Genomic DNA, 25,633 nt, shown 5'->3' on the forward strand with positions numbered 1-25,633 from the left:
AAACCCGAAAGGTAGCAATAAAGAGAATATTGCAAGGACGCGAAGCAGCACATTTTTGATGCAGTGATGACATTTTGGTGGTTGTAGATATGTAAATACATTTATAAATGTAAAGCATTTAATATACATTCATAGCTTGGGGAACTGAAGGAAATTTTTGAATTTTTTTCCTTTGAGGGACAGTCTTATGTGGAGTGCAACTTGTTTTCAGATTCCTCACAGTCTCGTTAACCCTCTGTTAAAGTATGCATTATCAACTACAAACCTCACCTGAAGGGGTCGCTGGTAGAAGACTCGCTGCAAGCACTCGTTGCGTTTTTTTTCCTTTCTTGGACTTTGTTCCATCATACGTATCCGTTAAATGGCATCAGTTCCTTAGAGCCTATAAAAGGGACGAACAGCGATAGACTCGCCCTTATTCTTTTACCAGCGATCCATCAGGTGAGTGTTTGCCAATACATTTGTACATTTTCGTCCTTTTACATTTTTAATAAAGGCCTGTGCGACAGGCTATTATATATATATACATATATACTTCATATCTTTGGATATTTAACTTATCTGTTTGTTGTTTTTTTTATTTTTTTTTTTTGTTTGTCAGCGAGCCACAGCTGGTAAGTTTTCCGTTTCGCATTATCCCGAGTTTCAAGAACCGGCTTCCCATAGGTTCCCCGTTTCCGGAATTCACAAGGAATTCCGGCTCCATTTATCCCCGCTCGAACACCATCTTTCTTGTAACCATAAATTGTAATAAGGATATATATCGTAAATATGTAACAAAATTGTAATGACGAAAGGAGACGTCCAAAAAAAATCAGCTAAACAGTTGGACAGAGCTAGCCTTGCAGCGTCGAGCTTTTCCCCTGTAGATGACCTGCTCTGGCCAGTATACGTATGGAATATCTGAATAAGTATTTCATCTGCTGCTTAGTAGAATTTGACCCTGCGAAAATCGAAAATATTCTTCAAATTCTTACACACCTAAAGGAGGAGGGGCTATAGCCCACGCAGTGCTATCACAATGGGCCAGCCGGCCTATGTGTGTCCCTCACACTGCTGGGGAGGAGTCACTTTAATTGCCTTGCAGCAATCATCTTAAACAAGTGTGGTTCTCTTACCCTTGATGCAAATCTTCTATATAACCCTTTAATTAGGCAGGTTTATCGTCGACTGAACTGACCGATTTCACAATTATCTGCGGTCTCTAAAAATTTCAAATTAATTTTAAATGAAAAATTGCGCTCGTATTAAGTAGTGCAATATGCACCAATCAGCACGGTTTTGTTAAAGGAAGGTTCACAGTATTTTATCTATCAGTCTTCACTGAAAACTGTTTTGTAGAATTCCAAGAAGGCTTGCAAGTCCTCGCGATTCATACAGATATTTCAAAAGCATTTGAGAGAGTCTCACTCAAGATGTTGATTTCAAATCAGAAGAGCTTTGGTTTTCACTCCATATTTCTTCATTAGCTGATGTCATACTTATCCAACAATCTCTATAATGTCGCCATTGACTATACCTCCTCTCCCAATTTTAAGGAAATTTCTGGTACACTTCAATGCTGCATCTTGGGACCCTTCTCGTCCATAATTTTTATCAACAACATCGGGTTCTACTTTCAAAGGTATAGGTTTCTGCTCTGTTGACCTCAAAATATGCTCCTTAATTTGAGAGTTGAGTGACTTTTCCTGCCTTCAAGCTGACCTTGAGTGAGTCTATCCATGGTGCATCTGAAACTATCTGTTTTTAAATGTCAAAAAGTGTTCCCACTCTATTTAGAAGGCTTCATCCGTTTCAAACGGGATATTATTTTTCTGGCGCAATCCTTTCACTGACTTCTGAATTCAAGGACTTTATTATGAAAATTAGTTTAAGACCCATATCAACTACATTTTATCAAAACTGTTTGCAGTGTCAGGCTTCATTCTGAGGAAAATCAGTTAGTTTTCTGATCCATACTCTTTTAAGGCGCTAAATGTTATCCATTTTCTATGAGTTTTAAGCGGGGATTACCCTTATTGCTTTAAATGTATGAAAACATTTATTTGAAGCTATTTTCAATTTATAATTTATTTAATAATTTGGGAAAAATTTAAACAACGTGACATAAGGACGGACAGGGCGACTGCTGTTTCGATCATGTCTTTTAAATCTCTTCAAAGCTTTTTCTCCCGGTATTGGGATTCGAACCCGCACTCCTACTTTGAGGCTTTAATTTGAATAAGTACAACTTCAAGAAATAGAGATATGATCGATGATATAATAAATATGAGCTTAAATGCGCTACTTGTACTGAGCCACACAAAATATTTTTGCTGTAGGTCAAAAGTCATGGCAATTGAAAGCAGATGCAGCAAAATGTACAACAAATTCAAGATAAAACAAAATATACCCCACTGATAGAAAAAAGTTTGAAAATACATAATAATAATGCGACAAATTCCTGAGCTACGTGCCTCAAGAATGCACGCAATTACGTCGGTGTAAGGCAAATATCTCATATATAGCACAAGCATACATACGTACACTGTGAAGCAAACATGCCGCTAAAGTTAAGGTGCTGGTGTTGGTGTCTTGCCGTGTACAGTAGCCGTTAACGGTAAATTTTATACAACGCCGCCTACATTAACTCGGCGTGCATACACACTCAGGACGAAAAGGACTTCTAGGCAGAATTGCATCAGTTTTTGCTTGTACTCAACTCAAAGAACAACAAAAAGTAATACTCATACCTGCATGACTCATAATATCACCGTTGCTGCCACGTCATGCAATGATGGAGTTTACACGTTCATTGCCTTCATAGTTACCATTGTAGTTGTTGGTTTTATAGTTGAGTGTTTATTGTAAATTATGCACAATTATAACCTTTAGTAGGTAGTTGTTGTAGTGACAAGGAGCATATTGGAGTAGCTACATGCTGTTGAGTTATTATGGCGAGCGCTACTAAAGTGTAGCCTGAGGTAAACATTTGCCGCACTTTGTTGTTGGGGTTGCAAATAAACATCCTCATAAAGATGCATCGCGTGCATTTTGCGCTTTCGTGCTTTAACACATTAACAGAAAGTAATAAACTCGATGACGAAAAGTAAATTATTTGAATTCTGATTAAGGTATGGACATTTTTAATATGAAATGATGTGAACGAATATGGATGCCGAGCTTTCGAAAGTGATGTGTTGACTATATTTTGGAGCATTTGTGGAAAGTCGAGAGGAAACAATGTGTGATAGGGTGTAAAGTGTGGAACATGGCTCCATCTCTTAAAATTTGTTTATAAAGTATGCTGCCAAAAATGTGATTGGTCTAGGATGTGTCCGGGACGAGTAAAAAAGAAGTATGCGACAATGCTAGTTTTGTTCTCTTTATATGGGTTGGAGTGATCCTTTTGTTTGACCATGTGATATGGGGAGACCACTTGTACCTGTTTATAACTGAACGGTTAGTGTCAGAGTATACCCCTATGAGTATTGTCGGACAGTCCCTTTTTCGAGTCTCCTAAATACCCTTGCTAGTAGTCTTCGACAGGTCCTCTTTGTCGTTCTCCAGGTACTGCTGGAATGATGCTCGAATTCTTCGACTAATGGTACTGTCGGATGAGTCCTCTTTCTATCTGGTAGATACATAAAAGCCAGACAAAGCTTTTGAAAATATAAAAAAAAGAGAAATTTCCAAAAAAGGGCTTCCAAAATATTTAGCCTTAGGCTTCGAAATAGCTTCTGCATTGTTTATTATGAGGAACACCCACCTTCTACTCATGCGTGGTCATACAAGCATCGTTATGAGTTTATTGATGTCACGTCTAGACCTACTGAGAGGACTCCTTGTTATATGAGAATATGGCTTTTGATTATTGCACAACCTGTGGTCCAGTCCTCAATTGATTTGTAAGCTTGGAGGTTTTCTCTCTAAATCATACTTAAATGTGATGAAATTTGAAAATAGAAACATCTCTAAGAAATCCAACAAGATCGCAGATACCACAGCTGAATACATTTTGAAGTCGTCAGTATAAGTCTAGAAACTGTGAACGTGTCCCTCTTCCAATTGAAAGTTAATTTCTAACACGTACAATAATCTATTAATTTTAAAATTACCTGTGGCAACCCAAAATAAGCCTTTGCTCAGTATCTCTTAAGCACTTAGATTACATAAGCCATGGTGTGATGGTAGCGTGCTCCGCCTACCACATCGAAGATCCTGGGTTCACGCCCCGGAAAAAGCAACATCAAAATCTTTAGAAACAAGTTTTATCAATTAGAAGGCAATTTTTCTAAGCGGGGTCGCCCCTCGGCAGTGTTTGGCAAGCACTCCGAGTGTATTTCTGCCATGAAAAGCTCTCAGTGAAAACTCGTCTGCCTTGCAGATGCCGTTCGGAGTCGGCATTAAATAAGTTGGTCCCATCCCGCCAATTTGTAGGAAAGAAAATAGGAGCACGACGCAAATTGGAAAAGAAGCTCGACCTTAGACCTCTTAGGAGTTTATCGCGCCTTACATTTATTTTTTGTTTTTTTTTACCTAAGTCTAAATGGATTTTATGACGTTGTATAGCGTATATGCAAGTCGATCGGGATCAAGTTTAAAATGATATCTTAACTTTAGATTCTAGAGCATGGGACGCCAGAAAAAGGAAGTGATTGCGGGTTCGTATAAGCAATGATAGCACAGTTGTGCTATGGAATGCGGAGCTCTGTTCTGAAGCCGCAATAGGGTAGGTGTCATAACCTCTGGTGGCGCAAAACAAGCAATGATCTGGACGCTTGTACTTCTGAAGAGTTACGCATCACAATCTGAAGCTATTCTTCAGCACAGTTTGCACCATCAACACAGATGCCTATAAGACCCTTTTCTGCTTGGTGGGCCATAGATTTGTAGGCGTAGATCGATACCAGATGCTAGGCACTAGGTGATAGAGCTATTTGCTGGCCGTTAAACCTTAACCATTTGAAAAATAAGTGTTTTTTTCTTCCATGTGAAAAGTAGTAAATTTATCTTATACGTATTAAGCGTCAGCTTACATTCTTCAGCCCACCCACTTAGTTTTTCCAAAGTTTTTTCAAAGATTTCATCCATAACTTAAGGATGAGTACTCTTAACTAGGTTGTTGGAAGCCTTCTTTAGATTGACGCAAAGATGCTTAGAGTTTTCGACTGAGAGAACGTTTTTTGCTCCTGTAGGCTCGACAGGCAAATTTGTACGCTACCTCAAAACTTATGTCTAAAGGCCTCATTGTTACTACAGAGCCTATCACTGAATATCCGTTCGATTTGATTTAGAATATATACCCAAAACAGTCCAGAAATTATTTTGAAATAATCCAAAAATAATATCAAAAGAGTTACGTTATTATATCGAATAGTCACTACGTAATCCGAAAAAGGTGCCGAAAAATGGCACTGTAGGATCGCAAAAATATGAGATCTTAATCCAAAAGAAATGTGTCAAAGGCACATGACCCATATACCAAACAAGGTTTCTGAAAATAGGGAAAAATTTAGCTCGTGAATCGTTTTGAAGTTTTGTCTTTCAGTATGCAAAACTTTTTGACACTGGTCCTTGATGGTTGAAAAATTGAGAGGACTCTTCGTCAAGGATTTTTCTATACTGTCTAGAAAGAAGTAATATAAATAAATTCACCAAAAAAAAAAAAAGAAAAACAAATTTTTTAAACAACAAAAAAATTTAGGAAAGTTTTGAACTATATTTTTCGGACTAATGGGGATAGCAAAATAAAAAAAACTCTACATCTGAAAAAATTATAGCCAGTGTTTATAGCTATTGGATATCTGCCTGCGAATTGTCAGCTAGCACAGTTTTGCGGTTCTGGCGTGACTGAATCATGCAGTGTAATACGATTTTTTTTCTTTCAAATATTGCACTAACAGCGGCTGACAAATAAGGTAATAACCACGCTGTGCACTATCCTGGTAGGTTTTAAGTATGAAATTATATCAATCAGAACTCTAAAAGAAGTGACTGATATTTAATAGCATGACACAAATATTCATATGTTTACTTGCATCGTTAAATGTGGATTTATAACTTACATGAAAATGAAATGGTATATTAACTTCGTCACGAATCTTAAAATTGTAAGTCATTAAAGGCAAATAGAAAAACTCACCATTAAGTCTAACGAAATTATCTGGATGAAGAGCTAAGTTGATTTAGCCATGTCGGTCTGTCTGTCTGTCCGTCTGTCTGTTTGTATACATACTAGTCCCTAAATTTTTGAGATATATTGATAAAATTTGGTGAGCGAGTACATTTAGGTGTCCGATTAGACATTCGTTGGTACAGGCCGGATCGGACCACTATAGCATATATCCACCATATAACCGATTTTTCAGAAAAGAGGATTTTTGTTATATCTTCCTCAATTTATTAGATTAAAGCTTCAAACTTCACCGTATGCTTTCGTATATTGCACATATTATTGTCTGAAAAAATGGATGAGATCACTCATATATATATAGCATATATCCCCCACAACCGATTGTTAGATAAGAAACTTTTCGTAATTACTGCCCCATTTTAACTGCTAGAGGCTTCAAATTTCACCGAATGCTTACGTATAGAGCATTCATTGTTGTTTGTAAAAATTGTATAGAACGGTGGTATATATATTATATATCTCATACAACCGATTATTCAGATTAGAAACTTTTTGTAATTTCTGCCCCATTTTAGCAGGTAGAAAGATGCTTCAAATGTAGCAAATACTTTCGTATAACTATGGCATATATTGTTGTCTGAAAAAAACATTGAGATTGGTGGTATATATATATAGTATATACTAGGGCGGGTCGAATTAAAAATCGCTCATTGCTCTGTGAAAATCGTATTCTAGGGATCAAAATAAGAAACTTTGCCGAAGGAACCATACCTCTAAAACGAATTCTGGTGGCCTCCAATTTGGGTCGAACTTTTGGGTAGGGGCAATTTCAATTCTACCTGCTGTGTCTTGTGGTGGCTTAAAAAAAACAACACAAGCAATTTTACGATCTGCAATTGTGTCACAGTGATACCTTCATTTTTTAAAACGGTTAACCCACACGATAAAAAACCCACACAACTATGTTTACGACATGCAAATGCATCACAGTGATGCCTAGGTTTTAAAAGGGGGTTGTAAAAACGCTAATTTCTAAAAAATTTTTTAAATTTCTTTTCTATTACTAAGTTAAATTCATTTTTTCATTTACATATGTTCTGACTAAATAAATTTCTAAAGAGAAAAATAAACTCCAAAAAGAAAAAACATAGGCATTACAAAATGGGATTTTCAAAATTTGCCTCCACGACCCATGGTATGGTTCCTTCGGCAAAGTTTCTTATTTTGATCCCTAGAATATAATTTTCACAGAGCAATGGGCGATTTTTTTGACTCCCCACAAATCGACCCGGCCTAGTATATACCCTACATAAACTGTCATTTCTGCCCCCCTTTTTACGGCTAGAAGCTTCAAATTTCATCAAATTATTACGCTCACGTCATATATTCTGAAATAAGTGATTCTTGGTTATAGTTTTTACATGCAGACCACAAAAAACGTGTATCTTTGCATCCTCACACAAATTACCTACCTATTGTTTATTTTATATTTATCTTAAACAAGTAAGGAAGGCTAAGTTCGGGTGTAACCGAACTTTACATACTCAGTTGAGAGCTATGGAGACAAAGTAAGGGAAAATCACCATTTAGCAAAATGAACCTGGGGTAACCCTGGAATGTGTTTGTATGATATGGGTATCAAACGAAAGGTGTTAATGAATATTTTAAAAGGGAGTGGGCCCTAATTCTATGGGTGGACGCCTTTTCGAGATATCGCCACAAAGGTGTACCAGGGCTGACTCTAGAATTTGTTTGTACGATATGGGTATCAAATGAAAGGTGTTAATGAGTATTTATAAATGGAGTGGGCCTTAGTTCTATAGGTGGACGCCTTTTCGAGATATCGCTGTAAAGGTGGATCAGGGGTCACTCTATAATGTGTAGACGGACATGGCTCAATCAAATTTTTTTTGGATACTGATGATTTGCTGATTTGAGAGCTATGGTGGCAACATAAGGGAAAATAACCATGTAGGAAAATGATTCGAGGGTAACCCTGGAATGTGTTTGTATGGCATGTGTATCAAATGAAAGGTATTAAAGAGTATTTTAAGAGGAGTGGGCCATAGTTCTATAGGTGAAAGCCATTTAGGGATATCGCCATAAAGGTGGATCAGGGTTGACTCTAGAATTTGTTTGTACGATATGGGTATCAAATGAAAGGTGTTAATTAGTATTTTAAAAGGGAGTGGGCCTTAGATCTATAGGTGGACGCCTTTTCGAGATATCGCCATAAAGGTGGGCCACGGGTGATTCTAGAATGTGTTTGTACGATATGGGTATCAAATTAAAGGGGTTAGTGAGCATTTTAAAAGGGAGTGGGCCTTAGTTCCATAGGTGAACGCCTTTTCGAGATATCGCCGTAAAGGTGGACCACGGGTGACACTAGAATGTGTTTGTACGATATGGGTATCAAATTAAAGGTATTAATGAGGCTTTTAAAAGGGAGTGGTGGTAGTTGTATATGTGAAGGAGTTTTCCAGATATCGACCAAAATGTGGATCAGGGTGACCTAGAACATCATCTGTTGGATACCGCTAATTTATTTATAAATATAACACCACGAACAGTATTCCTGCCAAGATTTCAATGGTTTTTTATTTCGCCCTGCACAACTTTTTCATTTCATTCTACTTAATATGGTAGGTGTCACACCCATTTTACAAAGTTTTTTTCTAAAGATATATTTTGCGTCAATAAACTAATACAATTGCTATGTTTCATCCGTTTTTCGTATTTGGTATAGAATTATGGCATTTTTTTCATTTTTCGTAATTTTCGATATCGAAAAAGTGGGCGTGGGCACAGTCCGATTTCGGCCATTTTTTATACCAATACAAAGAGTTCAGATAAGTACGTGAACTGAGTTTAGTAAAGATATATCGATTTTTGCTCAAAGCTGGGCGTGGCTTCAACCGATTTCGCCCTTTTTCACAGAAATAAGTTATCGTCCCAGAATCTAAGCCCCTACCAAATTTCACAAGGATTGGTAAATTTGTGTTCGGCTTATGGCATTAAAAGTATCCTAGACAAATTAAATGAAAAAGGGCGGAGCCACGCCCATTTTGAAATTTTATTTTATTTTTGCATTTTGTTGCACCATACCATTATTGGAGTTAAATGTTGACATAATTTACTTATATACTGTAAAGATATTAAATTTTTTGTTAAAATTTGACTTAAAAAAAATTTTTTTTTTAAAGTGAGCGTGGTCGTTCTCCGATTTTGCTAATTTTTATTAAACATACATATAGTAATAGGGGTAACGTTTCTGCCAAATTTCAACATGATATCTTCAACGACTGCCAAATTACAGCTTGCAAAATTTTAAATTACCTTCTTTTAAAAGTGGGCGGTGTCACGCCCATTGTCCAAAATTTTACTAATTTTCTATTCTGCGTCATAGGTTCAACTCACCTACCAAGTTTCATCGCTTTATTCGTCTTTGGTAATGAATTATCGCACTTTTTCGGTTTTTCGAAATTTTCGATATCGAAAAAGTGGGCGTGGTTATAGTCCGATATCGTTCATTTTAAATAGCGATCTGAGATGAGTGCTCAGGAACCAACGTACCAAATTTCATCAAGATACCTCAAAATTTACTTAAGTTATCGTGTTAACGGACGGACGGACGGACGGACGGATATGGCTCAATCAAATTTTTTTTCGATTCTGATGATTTTGATATATGGAAGTCTATATCTATCTCGATTCCTTTATACCTGTACAACCAACCGTTATCCAATCAAAGTTAATATACTCTGTGAGCTCTGCTCAACTGAGTATAACAACTTATTTCGCAACTTGTAATGTTTCCACTATTTTTATTTTGTTTGTATAACACTAAGAATGAGTGATCATGTCGTGCAAATAATCGATAACTGTAACAATAATCATATACAATAATCATAACATCGAGTTTCTAGTGTTATTCGAATCGTTTCACAGTCGAATTCTAACCTAGTACTCTAACCTAATTTTCGATTCGAAATGCATTAGAGAACTACATTAGGATTCTAATGTAAAATTACAATATTTCTCCAACGTTAGAAACTGTGTTTGCTGGGTATGTACATGTGTTCACCATAAATTTCATGTCTTACACAGCAGATTATTTGAATATTACGAATGGAATAAGGTTAATTTTCAGCCCCATTCAGGAAAGGTATGAAGTCTTCGGCACAGCCCGCATAGGACAGTCCCGTCTTACCTGTTTTGTATTGGTAATAATTCGCGTATTATAGTAAATTCAATTTGGAGTTGGTGTTATTGTGCAGAAATCAACGTAGCAAATATAATAATCCATGAATATTATATAAAGCACGATTTTCAATTTCTCATTCTATGCGCTCTTACGCTTTTCGTTTTTCTTGCTTTATTGTTGCATCTCCCGTGGAACATTAATACGGCATTTGTAGAAAGCATACGATACATATATGTTTGTGTGTATGTATGCATGTCTCAGTGATAGCAGTGAAATTTGTATGGGCATTGACCACCACCACTATCACCACCCCCTTATGCGAGAAATGCAAGAAGGCTGCAACTACAAACACATACACACACAAATGCAATTGAAGTGCTTCTAGAGGGTGGTTTGGCTGTGTTTTTTGTGTGTTTCTGTAGTCATGCAAGTGTTTACATTTTTCGTTGTTATTTTTGCATGTTGGTTTCACGTCAAATAGACATATGCAGTGTCATGAGTCTGGACCATCTGGCGCCTAATTATAATGTGGTAGGATACGCAATGCTGGTGGCTATCACTCAAATACGGATATAAAGAAGTTGTGATATAAAATAACTTTTTCCAGCACGTGCTCATAATTTTAATGATGGTTTTACGTAGAAAAGGAAATACTTGTTTGTGAATTCATTTATTATGTGTGCATAAGTACTTACCTAACTTAAACATTTAATCAAAGAGAATAATAGAAAATGCTTTGGATTAATTTTGAAATTATGGTATTTATTATGCAATTCATAAATATCAGGATTGGAATTGGAAATAGTTTTATTAGTGGTATTGTTATTATAAACTAAGGAATATAAATTCATATCTAGAGTAATTAGGCCGAGCCCACTAACGTTTTGACGGTCAATGCAACTTTCTCTTTTTGAGTTTTTTTGCTTTGGTGATTTTCCGACAGTGTGGATAAGCGATGTATGCTGGGACGTTGCTGCGTTGTAAAATGTGGTTTGAAAATAAACCAGTTTAGCCAGTGTGTCATCTTCAAGACCATTTTTCATTTTACCTTGCTTTTGCTTGTTCCTGTGGATGTCAAAGAAAATTCAAATTTCATTGAAGTCTTCTTTTTCCCTTACAAGAGATGGGTTTACTGTTTCTTAATATCGTTTGATCATTTCACATATCGCAGTGATCATATGCAGGTCTCCCATCTGTAAGAAAGTGTAAATTTTTGTTTTACGTCATGAAACCTAAGACCAATTTAGAAATTGTTCACATTTCCATACATATGTATTGCGGCAACAATTTGGTATGATCACATGAAACCCTCTAGCCCACCTTGTTCCATGAGGAACTTGGGGTCGCTAGAGCCTGAGCTGTTAAAGAAACAGAATTCGCCACGTGTCGGTGAGGTTGACAATTAGGTTGGAGAAGATATATTTTGGCTGGCAACCCCTTGAAAGGGTTGCGCCACACAATCCCTTGAATCAATTTGGTATTTTAGTCGTCTCTTACGACAGGCACACCTGCCGCGGGTATATTCTAAGCCCCCTAACCCTCTGGGATACCTGACCATATAGTTGTAGCCAAACGGCTCCATTCCAGCACGGTCTCGGACACCAACCCGACGATTTTTTTTGACAGTCCAGACACCCTAAGTCTTCGCTGGCATCTAAAAAGCATTCTAATATCTGGAAGGGTTCTCGAATGGACATAAGCGAGGCGTATAGCTCCATACGACCACAAGGCAATTCAGTCTTTTAGCCGCACGGTTTTGCGACAGTCTGGCAGAGGTTGAAAGATAGGTCTTTTGCTTCTACTTAAATTCACATGAAACAAGTAAGGAAGTCTAAATTCGGATGAAACCGAACATTATATACCCAGCTGTATACTTAAAATGCTGTTGTTGTTTGTTTTGTGTGCTTAATAGTGTTACAAGGTTGCGCAATAATACATATACATATGGTTCTATTCTGAACTAATTTTCGTTTAAAAGAAGCAAAAGGATACAGAGGCTAACACCAACAATTGATAGAAAACTATTTTTCGCTAAGATTTAACTTATCATTTTTGCCTACGACCCTTTTTAAAGTTTTTTATATAAAAGTGGGCGTGGTCCTTAACTAATCTTATCCATTTTTACTAGAAATATTTCCTGATATAAGGAAAATATTTGTACCCAATTTTGTTACGATATGTAAAAGTTTCTTCGAGTTATGGCTCCCGAAACATAGAAAATTGCTTAGACAAAAAAGGGGGCGGTGTCATACCCACGACCTTTTTAAAAATCTTTTATATAAAAGTGGGCGTGTCCTTAACCGATTTTGTTAATTTTTCTTCAAAGCATTCCTTATAGTGAAGGCAACCTCTCTGCCAAATTTTGTTACGATAGGTTTAACGATTTTTGATTTATGATTAATAATATTTGTAAAATTGATTTTATCACAAGTGGACGGTGCGACACCCATTTTAAGTCCACACGTCAAATTTCAACATTCTAGGTGTATTATTTACTAAATAATTAGGTTTTATGTGTTTTCCAAAATGTTATATATATAAAAAATGGACGTGGTTATCATCCGATTTCGCTCATTTTCAATACCAATATATTCTGGGTCCAGATAAGCTCGTGTACCAAATTTGGTGAAGATATCTCAATATTTACTCAAGTTATCGTATTAACGGACACGCGGATGGACGGACGGACATGGCTCAATTAAATTTTTTTTCGATTCTGATGATTTTGATGTATGGAAGTCTATGTCTCGATTCCTTTATATCTGTACAACCAACCGTTATCGAATTTACTTTTTACTTTTGTAAACGAAGATTAAAGACACGTCGATTAGAAATGAACTTTTGCGTTTATTGAAAATTTATTCAGACATTGATAAATCTTTTAACCACAGACAAAATATTACTAACACAATACTTAAATCGCACCTACACTATGTAGTAGAAATAAAAAGGGGAAAATTGTTCCACTAGAAACATCCAACATTCACCCCTTTTGGGTTCTCAACCCATTTTAAACATCTGTTGGTGAAAGGAGGACAAAGTAGAACAACAACCCAACTTTAAAGGGTTAAATTTAAATTTTCTTGGCAAGCAGCAAACTAAGTCAATGGATAATCGTAAGTCTTTCAATTACATGTATGTATGTATGTACATTAGTATGTGCCTACTTTGGCTTACAAATGTTAGCACTCATTTTATCAGCGCTCAGATAAGCTAAGCTCAACGTGGATTTAACCGCATTCTATTTTAAAAAGCTGGTGCCATTAAATATTTTAAGAAATGATAAAAAACAAATACCAAAGCGCTATAAAATGAAGGAATTATCGATAGAAAAGGTTCAATAGGAAATAAGGTGCTTTAAAAAATATCCACATTTATACTAAACAACCGCATTTTTATAGCTTATCGTAGACAAAAAAAACTTACTTTTCCGATTAGTCTTTAAGTCGTCTGAAAGCAGGAAATTGGATTCTAATGCTCGCTCAAACAAATTTTTTATATATAAATTTTGCTGGCGCTACTGGTGGCTTTGCTCAACGTCATTTACTTAGCCATATAAAATTTTAAAAGGGATTTACTTTCAGACGTAACAGCATAAATGCAAAATAAAAATCGAAAAAAATTGTGGGGCGTGTAGACTTTCAAAAAGTTGGCCCTCTCAAGCATTTGTCATTAAGTAAAACCTGATTGATTATAAAGTTACCAGGTTTGAAACCTCAGTAACAAAGTAAAATGATAGGCCAAGCAACTTCATAAAAAAGTTTGTGGAAATGTATAAATTTTTTTAATTTATTGCATCACAGAACAAGAATTCCCCTCAGATGTACTTTTCCGTGCGTGCTTTTAGGACCATGTGTGCCCAATGAGCTCTGTTTGCACGTTTAGGATGCACTTCATCTCAACACATAGATCGCCCGACGAATTTTTGACTGGTACACCGTATATTTCCATTCTGACACTTTTCGTATAGCGTACAGCAAAAGAGATGATGTTGTCCAGCAAGTGAGCCATCGCTTACCTGAGGCCTCGTTGATGACCACTTCGCCTCAAACCGCATTTTCCTTTGATGAATACGTTTGGAAGAGCAACCACTGCCAAAATGTAAACAACCTATTCAACTATACATTTCTTCTCGATACCGAAAAATGTGTGGCTTTAAGCTCAATTGACTTTATGACTTTCAATGATCAAATGTCTTGACCCTATAGCCTGTAAGAGCTTTTTAAATTTGACTTAATGGCCCTTTAGGAAATTTCCGTTGCACCGTATGACGATTTCGGCGAAAAAACCGCATAGCCATATTTTTACCAGCAGAAACGCAAAGCAGAATAAATTAGACGTTAAGCTGAAAAAGCTTTTTATCCGATTTACTGTTAGAGTGAAGCCAGAAATGGCTCAACTTTTTATTCCAAATTTTTTTAATGGCTTCAGTTAATAAAGTTCCCTTTTTTCGAAAAAATGTCGGCAGTCCTGTTATTAATCCAATTTTTCTTCTTCAAATCATATTTTCTTAAAATTTACAACTTTACACTCAAATGCTTCGCACAACTTGTATCGGCCTGGACTAATTGCTCTTTTCATCGACTGAAGAAAAATGCTGCGAAAATAATTAAAAGTAAATGTAAATTCATCATTCGTTAACATTTAAATACGTGCAGGTGGAAAAAATGTACCTCTAAGTCTCTTGAGAAAATATGAGTTTGAATTTATGACCATTTTAGAAAACCAGAATAGTCATAGAGTCAATGCCGTTAATTTTGTACACCTTGACCATTTGAAGTGGTCATAAGGCTAATTGATATTCTGACCGTCGACTTTATGTCACCCACCTCGTGTAATATATGGTTATGGTTCCCGGAAATTTTTGTAAGGTCAAACAATGTTTTCTCAAATGACCATAAAGTCAAATTTAAAAAGATAGTAAATTAAATTGACCTTATGGCCATTTTAAGTAGTTATAATGCCAATTTACTTTTAGGCCATTTGAAATGGTCATAAGGCCATTTAAAGTGTGGACAAGGCAAACCAATTGACGTTATTTCCGTAGACCTTACGTCACCTCAACTTTGATTTGATGAATTTTTCATACACACTTCCCTCTGTTTTAAGATTTTATTAAATAAATCTAACTTTTTTTTTTAAATATGATCCACCTATTCCTATTTATATTACTCAAGCCATTCACCGTATAAGTGTAATAGGCAAAAATATTAAAAAAAAGTTTTAAGTTAAATGGTTTTATTGAAAACAATACTTACATGAAGTAATAATAGTACTAAGAGCTAGAAAATAATTAAGTAGGACCTAGGTTAACACTAAGACAATTAAATAGAAGCGTTGGGCGCGTAAAATTTCCCATAATATGAGACGTAGCATAACCTTATTAAAGTTCAGTTGGTCTTTTATAGACTATCAGTAAAATTTGACGCGTCCAACGCTTTTATTTGCCTTAATTTCAACGCCCTAGATAGATGAGGAATGTGATGACTAGTGCCTAGGCCCTACCTAATTATTTTCTAGCTTTTAGTATTATTATTACTTCATGTAGGTATTGTTTTCAATAAAACCGTTTAACTTAAAATATTTTTTTAATAATGTTTTCATACATTTAAAATAAAAAAAAAGCAATATGGGCAATCCCCGATTATTAAAAATCATTAAAATATTTTTAATTATTTTATTTTCAAGTTTTTAGTCTTTATTTAATTGCCTATTATTTCTCATTCTATTTAGTTCATTTAGTGACTCATTATTACAAGGAGTCTTTCCTGACAATTTGTTACAATCTAAGTCCTCAATACATAATCCTTCCAAAGACTTTACTCGACTCTGTGCCACGTATGCTTGTCCATCCTCCAACTCCAAAATATTTTGATGTCACTTCTACCGGACTGTATGTAATATTTATTCCAAATATGAGCCAAATCGGACATCATAGGTCGCTTTCTATTCATGCATGTATTATGTGTTCCAAATATGGACCAAATCGGACCACAAATACGATTTTATTAAATATCTCGATCTTTGCACCACCCAGCGGCGATTTCTTTCATAGGTCACTTTCTATTCTAGTGTATATTATGTGTTCCAAATATGAGCCAAATCGGACCACAAATAAGATTTTATTAAATATCTCGATCCTTGTGCCACCTAGTGGCGATTTTTTTCTTATTATTGCATTGTCATCGGGTTCTGAACTATATTCCAAGTTTCAAGCTTGTAGCTTATCGGGAAGTTACTTAAATTTGATTTACAAAATTCGTTCACAACGGCCGTGCAGCCTACCTGTCAAGTCAGGCTAAATAAAACCGTTTAAAAAAAATAAATAAATTCATTTACGTTTGACCAGAGATAACACTGCCCAAAATTACTGTACCCTTTTAATGTTTGCAATTACAAATTTTATTTTCAAGTTTTAGCCAACGGTCAACACAAACACTTATTCTTAACTGATCGCATGAATTACACAAATTTGTTTTAACTCAAACTACTTATTACAATTATACTACCTCGTTGTTATTGCTCTTATTCTTTAATGTTTTGATGCGTTGGTTATTTTAATCATAAAAAATTTACACACACAAAGCACAAGCAAAACACAAAGTCTTATAAAGCAATCATATAAGGTATTGCAGCGCATATACAAAGATCAAAAAGCCAATGCAAAGTCACAAAGCAGCTGTGCTGAGATACAAAAACACGTATAGGTAAACTTACACACACACTCACACACACAGAGCCAAACACGTTAATAAATGGAACGTAAGCCCAAATGCTTGAAAAAAAAAGTTTAACCAAGTCAAAAAAGGCAACGGGTAACAGCAAACTTTGGTTTTAACGCTAACTGCGCTGCGAGTTCAAAAGCGACAAACCACCACACACAAACACACATGCATATACACTTTGATAGTTTTGAAAGCCATGTTGTATGCGAATAAATATATTAACATGTCTGGCAATTTTTGTTAGCTTGGATGTGTTGTGGAAGTCAAAAAACCGGTAAATCTAAAAGGCTAACTTGTCACACTACCGCTTTGTTTGTTTGTTCTCTTGCTAAACATTTTCCGTCTTCAGCTTGCTTTGTGTTTATTTGATAAAGTACTTTTATTGCTATTATGTTGTTTACCCTCTTCGATGCTCCCCAAGACGTTTTGTTTCAATATCTCTCAAAACGGAATTTTGGTAGCTCCCTGGAGACTGCTTTTTCGTTTTTATACGTAAATTTACTGATTTACAATCATTTTGATTATTCGACTCTACTGAGTTTTCAAAAAAGTTCGATATTTCGTGCTGTTTTTGTTTTTGTTTGTGAAGCTGTTTTACTTGTAGAACTTTCCGCAGCACATCCACTTTGATCAAAAAATTATACAAAACTGAAACTCATTCAACAATTTGCATGTTGGTGAGTGAGCCTTCATCAACGCAGCTTCATAAAGAAAAATCAACCATCGTATGGCGTTAACAGCGATGACTACGCCAACGTCGGTGTTGCTGTTATTAACATGCTGTTAAGTTAACGGTAACATTTCATTATAGCTTTATTAACATACACAGTTCTGCTAGAATGCTTACATGTTTCCTTTGAAGCTTGTTTGTATGTTTAATACAAGCAGGCATAGCAAACTTTGTTCTGCACCAAAATTTAAATACATACCTTGCAATCCATCCCCTCTTCACTTCTTTCTTCTCCTTCTGCTAATCCTCCATTTCCGTCTCTCTATTCTAATAACTCTACTATTTTCTATTATGTTTTCTCCTTTAATGCCTTTTTGGGTTCCTCTTTGCAGTCTTTGTCCGATTCATACGCCTCAGAGATTTCGGCCGTTTTATAAAAAGATGCGCCAGCTATTCTTGCTTCGCGTGACTCACGCCGTTTGGGAGGTCAAGCCTTCCTGCATCCACCTCTCCCAAATCAGTGGAGGTCTTCCCACTTTATCTGCTTTCGAGCTGCAGTGTCTTGTGGAGAACTTTGCTCTCGACCACTCCAAGAGCCATCTCCTCTTCTGTTGACACCGCATATGATTCCAGGCATGGTAGGTATGATGTGTGATTTGTAGAGCGCGATTTTTTAATCGTCAAGAGAGGACTTCACCTTCCAATTAGCTGACATTGGTTTCGTTGTTTTCTCTGACAGCAAGTACTTCGTCTTGTCCTCATTACCCGCAATACCCACTTTTCTTTCTCTTTATCTCTTCCAGATCAATACCATCATCATGAGCCTAAAATTGTACGCTCTTATAATATTGTGACGAATATTAGTGACACTAAGTGATACTCACGGCCACCGTGGTGTGATGGTAGCGTGCTCTGCCTACCACACCGTATGCCCTGGGTTCGCACCCCGGGCAAAGCAACACCAATATTTTAGAAATAAGGTTTTTAAATTAGAAGAAAATTTTTCTAAGCGGGGTCGCCTCTCGGCAGTGTTTAGCAAGCGCTCCGGGTGTATTTCTGTCATGAAAAGCTCTCAGTGAAAACTCATCTGCCTTGCAGATGCCGTTCGGAGTCGGCATAAAATATGTAGGTCCCGTCCGGCCAATTTGTAGGGAAAATCAAGAGGTGCACGATGCAAATTGGAAGAGAAGCTCGGCCTTAGATCTCTTCGGAGGTTATCGCGCCTTACATTTATTTTTTTTTTAAGTGATACTCACATCGCTAATCTGATACTAAGTAAATAAAGCGGCTAGAACAATAAAGCAAGCTGCCACACTTGTATCTACATAAAAGAATCAATCATTATGTCTACACATATGTACGTACACTCAGCGGAGAGAAACGCACAAACACATGCATATATCTTATCTGTGATGCTCATAAAAGTAGGCAAACATTTGTGCAAGTATCACTCACATACACACGCACATATCAGAAGCTATAACGTGCATCTGTAGTTATAGCTGGTAATTTTATAGCTGGTAACTAAGTTAAATTCTAGAAACGCCTAGAAGTATGCGAACGAGGAAATCGAAGAGTATAAAAGAACGCAAGCTTAGCAATCAAGGAATCAGTTTGATTTAAGCACGCTATCTCTCGAGAAGTAGAAGCGTTATTGTGAAGGTAGTCTAATACAGACCATTTTGCACAATTGAATATTGGAGTTATTTATTCAGCAATTTAGCGATAAGAACGTTAGTAGAAGGTGTGAAATAAGCGGAATTGCACTAAATTTGTTACAATTTATTGTGCTTACCCGGTTTAATTCTGCTGGCAGAATTATCGTTCCAAGTAGGTAGGTAGGTAGGTATAATGGCTGGGACCCTGGTCGGCCAAGTAGCTAATGAAAAAGCCGTTTTTATGCCATACAACTCGTCTGAACCTACTGAGTACTACATGGATATGTTTTACAACCAGCCTGAGTTGTTTATAAAATCAAGAATGTTTGCCATTCCTATTTCCGCTAATCTTCCTATATCTTCAAAAAAAGGGCTCCCGAATTATCTTAAACGGGTTCTAGCTAGAGCCTTTACACAGCATTTACACGCAAAGTGCTCGACAGTCTCTTTTTCACCTATGTTCTTACAACTTCTGCATCATCTGTGGTCATTGTGCGGAATACCCATCCTTTTCGCATGAGTGCCTAAAGCCCAGTGACCAGTGCAGACCGCTATAAGTCTACGGGTGTCGGCCTGGATCTCCCCAGCAAATACGTTGTTTTCCTTTCGTTGCAGTCTGGGCAAATGGCTTTTGAAATCGCAAAACCCGCGGTTCTCTTCTATTTTTGTTGGGCTTCGTTCACATAAAAATCTCGAATATCTCCTTTGGCCACCGCAAGGATATACCTACTTCGACACTGGTTACTACCTCACCCCCTGCTGAACCCCTACGTGCCAGTTCGTCAGCCATCTCATTTCCTTCGATTCCCCTATGTCGCGGAAGCCAGATAATGGATATTTCCAGAGTGTCGGTCAGCGCCGATAAGAGCTTTGAGCTACGCATGCAGTGCATGTGATCTTCTGTGGATGGTGCGATTGTACTTCTTGTTAAGAGCTTCCCACCACACTATAGAGCCATACGTCAGCATTGGCCGCACTCCTGCCTCATACAGCCAAAGGACCATCTTCGGCGAGTAGCTATTTATCGCCCAGGCGATTTTATCTTCTACCAAAATCTTTGCTATAAGTTGGTAAGTAGACTCCTGGTGTCCCACTAGTTCTACTTGAGCTACCTCTCCGAGGCCATCCGGAATGTGAGCATCTATGCGAATGTCTAGTGTCTCAGCCGCTGATCCTGCCCATTCTCCATCAGGGTGCTTGACAAAGGTCTTGTTTAAATGACACCTGGCAAGTATCTTTCCCAGTTTTGCTGAGTCCTTCGTGAACTCGATGGACTTGCAATCTTCCTGCCAGGATTTTGCTCTTGCAATTCGCATGGCTTTCTTGTATTTCCTCGTCGAGTTCCTATACTGCTGAAAGTCACCAATTGAATGCCATACATTGAATACCTTCCTGAGTTCGACCTTAGATCGTTCATGTTCCACCAAGGAGGGAAGGTTTTCTTGCTTCTGAAAATTGGACAGGCAACCCTATATGTTACCTGAAAACTTCTTTCCAGAGACAGCACTCGGTCGTCTAGGCTATCAGAAGCTTGAATGGATGCTTTGATCCTACCAACCCTCTCGCTGACTATTCTGCTGAATAGACCCCAACATGTTCGCTTAGGATTTCTATAAGGTGGTCTTATTTCACTCTCCCAGTCTATTTCAAAACGGATCATCAGACATGGATATCTTTTTCGAGACCTCCCAGTTCCTAACGGAGAGATCTTGGTAATCATTTGATATCGTGATATCAAGGACTTCCTTCCACCCTGCGAAGTTCTCTGAAATTGGGAAAACAAAGGTGGGAGCGAAGCCCCTGTTACATATGCTGAGATTATTTGTTAATATATTGTCAAAAGAGACTCACCCCGTTCATTCATCTCACTACTTCTCCATATCGCATGTCTCGCGTTCGCGTCGCAGCCCATGACCGTCATCTCCTTTCCGGATGTTGTGTTTATAAACGTTTTCACCTCCTAATGTGGTGCAGGTCTATCGTGAGCCATACATACCGAAGCGATCGTTAGGCATCGGTTCCTGTATCAGGAAGATGTCGATGTCATCCTCCCTTAGAAGGACCATGAGTTTATCTGAGGCAATCATGGCATGTTGCAAGTTTATCTGCGCTACTCTAATCACCAAGCTGGGGACTTTCTCTCTGTCAGGAGTTGACGGGCCACCCCCATCTGCCTCTGCTAAGTTTAGATCGTCCAAGAGCTTGTTGGCCTCGTCCATCTCCTCGAGGTTGTTGTCCGGAGCCGTCGCTGCCGGGAAGATTTTCAGTTTGGCTTCCCTGATGCAAAACTTCAATCTGTTCCCTTTTTGCCTGAGAGGCAAAACGGTGTAAGTGCGAGGTGCTTCAGAAACTCTCTGATAGGAAAAATTCACGAAATTCCTCTCAAAATTACATTTGATAGTATAAAGTCTCAGGCCTGGGGCAGATTCCTGTATGCTTAAGTTATGGAAGGAGCATATCTCCTCATTGCTAGCTAGCGAGGGAGAATTCGAGTCGGATCTTTCCAAAGACGGACAACTATTCCGGCATCAGACTATGAGTGAGTGAGAATGATAATATCCCGGTTATATATAACAATTCGCAGGGACGGAACATCCGCCGAGCTGCTTAAACACGGAGGCGAGGAAATGGTAACGAGCATGCATCAACTCCCATGCAAAATATGGTCAGATGACCGCATGTCTCCAGATGGGATTTGAAGTGGCCCATGCCTACACCATATGAAAAGCTATCTCGCAACCCGCGCTAATTCTCGGAATCAGCTCGCTTCAAATCCACGGACTCGTTGCAAATCAGTAGCAGAACTTGCTGGCTATTCTCTGGCTGCTTCTTCACTTTGAGAACTGCCCAGTCGTTCATCGGAACATACGGATTCTGCAGCCTCAAGCAGTGGAAGAGTTTCGGCCCATCGACCTTCATTTTGGGCAAAATAATGCGCGCCCGTGGTCTTCTGGGAATCTCCGACGCAGGGATAATCTTTAAGGTAAAACCACCGAATGCGTTTCTAACCTTAGAAACACATTGCTCGAGGAATCCGCGCGAGAACTCGTCCGCGCACTTGATGACCCTGCATCCACGGCAGACCTCATCAGACCTATAGTTCGGCGCTGGATTCTGCATCTCCAAAAGCTGCTCGACGACCATCTCAGACAGTTGTCGCTCTACAGAGCTCCACACATCCAGAACCTGCCTCCCACTATTGCTCACATCATCGACGAGCGCCACCTCGCTATCATGCTTTGCCACCGCTGCCGCCACAGTGGAGGGTCCCTCATCTTGTTTGTACCACGTCCCCAGTATTAGGCTGGAAAAATTTCACAAAAGGCAACTGCCTTGTCTGAAGATTCGTTTGGTTTTTGTGATGCTCAAAAGCATTTGGCATAGAAGTATTAGGTACAATCGAAACAGCTGTCGCCTTGTCAGTCCTGATGTCAGGTTGTTTAATTTTTTTCTAAATTATTAAATAAATTATAAATTAAAAATTACTTCAAATAAATGTTTTCATACATTTAAAGCAATAACGGTAATCCCCGCTTAAAAACTCATAGACGGATTATCTTTGCAGATAGAGCAAAATACAAACAACTCCTTTTCGCGCTGGTAAATGCTGTTTGGAACTCTACAAAAAGGTGGTGAGTGTAGATTCCTTTATTTGGAGTATTTTCCAGGATCACGCGAGTGTGAATAACTGGTCGAGTGTAGATTCACTAGGTCTGATGCACTGGTAAAGTACAAACAGTTTGTTGACGTTTTGCTTCAGTATTTCGTACAATACGCTAGATAAAATCCAATATGCGACATTAAGCGAGCTGATTCCGAGAATTAGCGCGGGTTGCGAGTTAGCTTTTCATATGGTGTAGGCATGGGCCACTTTAAATCCCATCTGGAGACATGCGGTCGTCTGACCATATTTTGCATGGGAGTTGATGCATGCTCATTACCAATTCCTCGTCTCCGTGTTTAAGCAGCTCGGCGGATGTTCCGTCCCTGCGAATTGTTATGTTTAACCGGGATATTATCATTCTCACTCACTCATAGTCTGATGCCGGAATAGTTGTCCGTCTTGGGAAAGATCCGACTCGCATTCTCTCTCGCTAGCTAGCAATGAGGAGATATGCTCCTTCCATAACGTAAGCGTATTCTGTACGTCAGTTACCAGGTCGTAAATATCATTCCTACAGGAATCTGCCCCAGGCCTGAGACTTTATATTATCCACTGTAATTTTGAGAGGAACTTTCGTGATTTTTTCCTATCAGAGAGTTTCTGAAGCAGCTCGCACTTACACCGTTTTGCCTCACGTTTTGTAATCCTAAAAAGGACTATTTGTATTCCTATTCCTAGTAGATGTGGCTTGACTAGAGTTTACAGAACATATGTATTACCGTTCCTATTGAAGTTTTATTATAGAGTATTATATTTCTTATAATTTCCCATTTATGATGATTTCCTTGCAAAGTAGTGAACAGCTTTCTGTATGATGCCACAAACGGAAATTGCAAACTCTGGCAAACGCTGCTGGAAGGAAATCGAACGTGGTTAACACATCAATAATTCTAGTTTTATTGCAAGCATAAATATATATTTGTATACATATGTTAATATGTAGTAGATATATAAATAAACATGTATACGACATTTTGAGCACTGGGCTGCATATCCCATATGCTGTATTAACTGCAATTTAGTTTTAACAAATACCAACGCCAAACCGCAAGACAGTTATTGTTACAAATTTTACACATAAATAAACTTATCTCGTACATTTGGAACTAGGCCGATGGAATTCTAGTTCAGTTTTAGAACAGTTTTTCTGCTACCTTTACCCTCTGGCTTTACCTTTACCTTTACCTTAACCTTTACTTTTACCTTTACCTTTACCTTTACCTTTACCTTTACCTTTACCTTTACCTTTACCTTTACATTTACCTTTACCTTTACCTTTACCTTTACCTTTACCTTTACCTTTACCTTTACCTTTACCTTTACCTTTACCTTTACATTTACCTTTACCTTTACCTTTACCTTTACCTTTACCTTTACCTTTACCTTTACCTTTACCTTTACCTTTACCTTTACCTTTACCTTTACCTTTACCTTTACCTTTACCTTTACCTTTACCTTTACCTTTACCTTTACCTTTACCTTTACCTTTACTTTTACCTTTACCTTTACCTTTACCTTTACATTTACCTTTACTTTTACCTTTACCTTTACCTTTACCTTTACCTTTGCCTTTACTTTTACCTTTACTTTTACCTTTACATTTACCTTTTCCTTTACCTTTAACTTAACCTTTACCTTTACATTTACCTTTACCTTTACCTTTACCTTTACATTTACCTTTATCTTTGCCTTTACATTTACATTTACATTTACCTTTACCTTTACCTTTACCTTTACCTTTACCTTTACCTTTACCTTTACCTTTACCTTTACCTTTACCTTTACCTTTACCTTTACCTTTACCTTTACCTTTACCTTTCCTTTACCTTTACCTTTACCTTTACCTTTACCTTTACCTTTACCTTTACCTTTACTTTTACCTTTACCTTTACCTTTACCTTTACATTTACATTTACCTTTACCTTTACCTTTACCTTTACCTTTACCTTTACCTTTACTTTTACCTTTACCTTTACATTTACATTTACCTTTACCTTTACCTTTACCTTTACCTTTACCTTTACCTTTACCTTTACCTTTACCTTTACATTTACATTTACCTTTACCTTTACCTTTGCCTTTACCTTTACCTTTACCTTTACCTTTACCTTTACCTTTACCTTTACCTTTACCTTTACCTTTACCTTTACCTTTACCTTTACCTTTACCTTTACCTTTACCTTTACCTTTACCTTTACCTTTACCTTTACCTTTTCCTTTACCTTTACCTTTACCTTTACCTTTACATTTACCTTTACCTTTACCTTTACATTTACATTTACCTTAACCATTACGTTTACGTTTACGTTTACGTTTACCTTTACCTTTACCTTTACCTTTACCTTTACCTTTACCTTTACCTTTACATTTACCTTTACCTTTACCTTTACCTTTACCTTTACCTTTACATTTACATTTACCTTTACCTTTACCTTTACCTTTACCTTTACCTTTACCTTTACCTTTACCTTTACCTTTACCTTTACCTTTACCTTTACCTTTACGTTTACCTTTACCTTTACCTTTACCTTTACCTTTACCTTTACCTTTACCTTTACCTTTACCTTTACCTTTACCTTTACCTTTACCTTTACATT

General features: G+C 37.4%; 1 long non-coding RNA gene across 1 annotated transcript; it reads right to left on the reverse strand.

The window, feature by feature from the left end:
- Positions 1-11,060: 11,060 nt before the first annotated feature.
- LOC137244948 (uncharacterized) lies at positions 11,061-17,665 on the reverse strand. The gene is made up of 2 exons (XR_010951236.1): positions 17,350-17,665; positions 11,061-11,512 (listed from the first exon to the last, which is right to left on the reverse strand). It is a non-coding gene; the product is annotated as an uncharacterized lncRNA (long non-coding RNA).
- Between the last annotated feature and the right edge of the window lie 7,968 nt (positions 17,666-25,633).

The sequence above is a fragment of the Eurosta solidaginis genome, chromosome 3, assembly GCF_040869045.1.
Source record: "Eurosta solidaginis isolate ZX-2024a chromosome 3, ASM4086904v1, whole genome shotgun sequence".
NCBI lineage: Eukaryota > Metazoa > Arthropoda > Insecta > Diptera > Tephritidae > Eurosta > Eurosta solidaginis.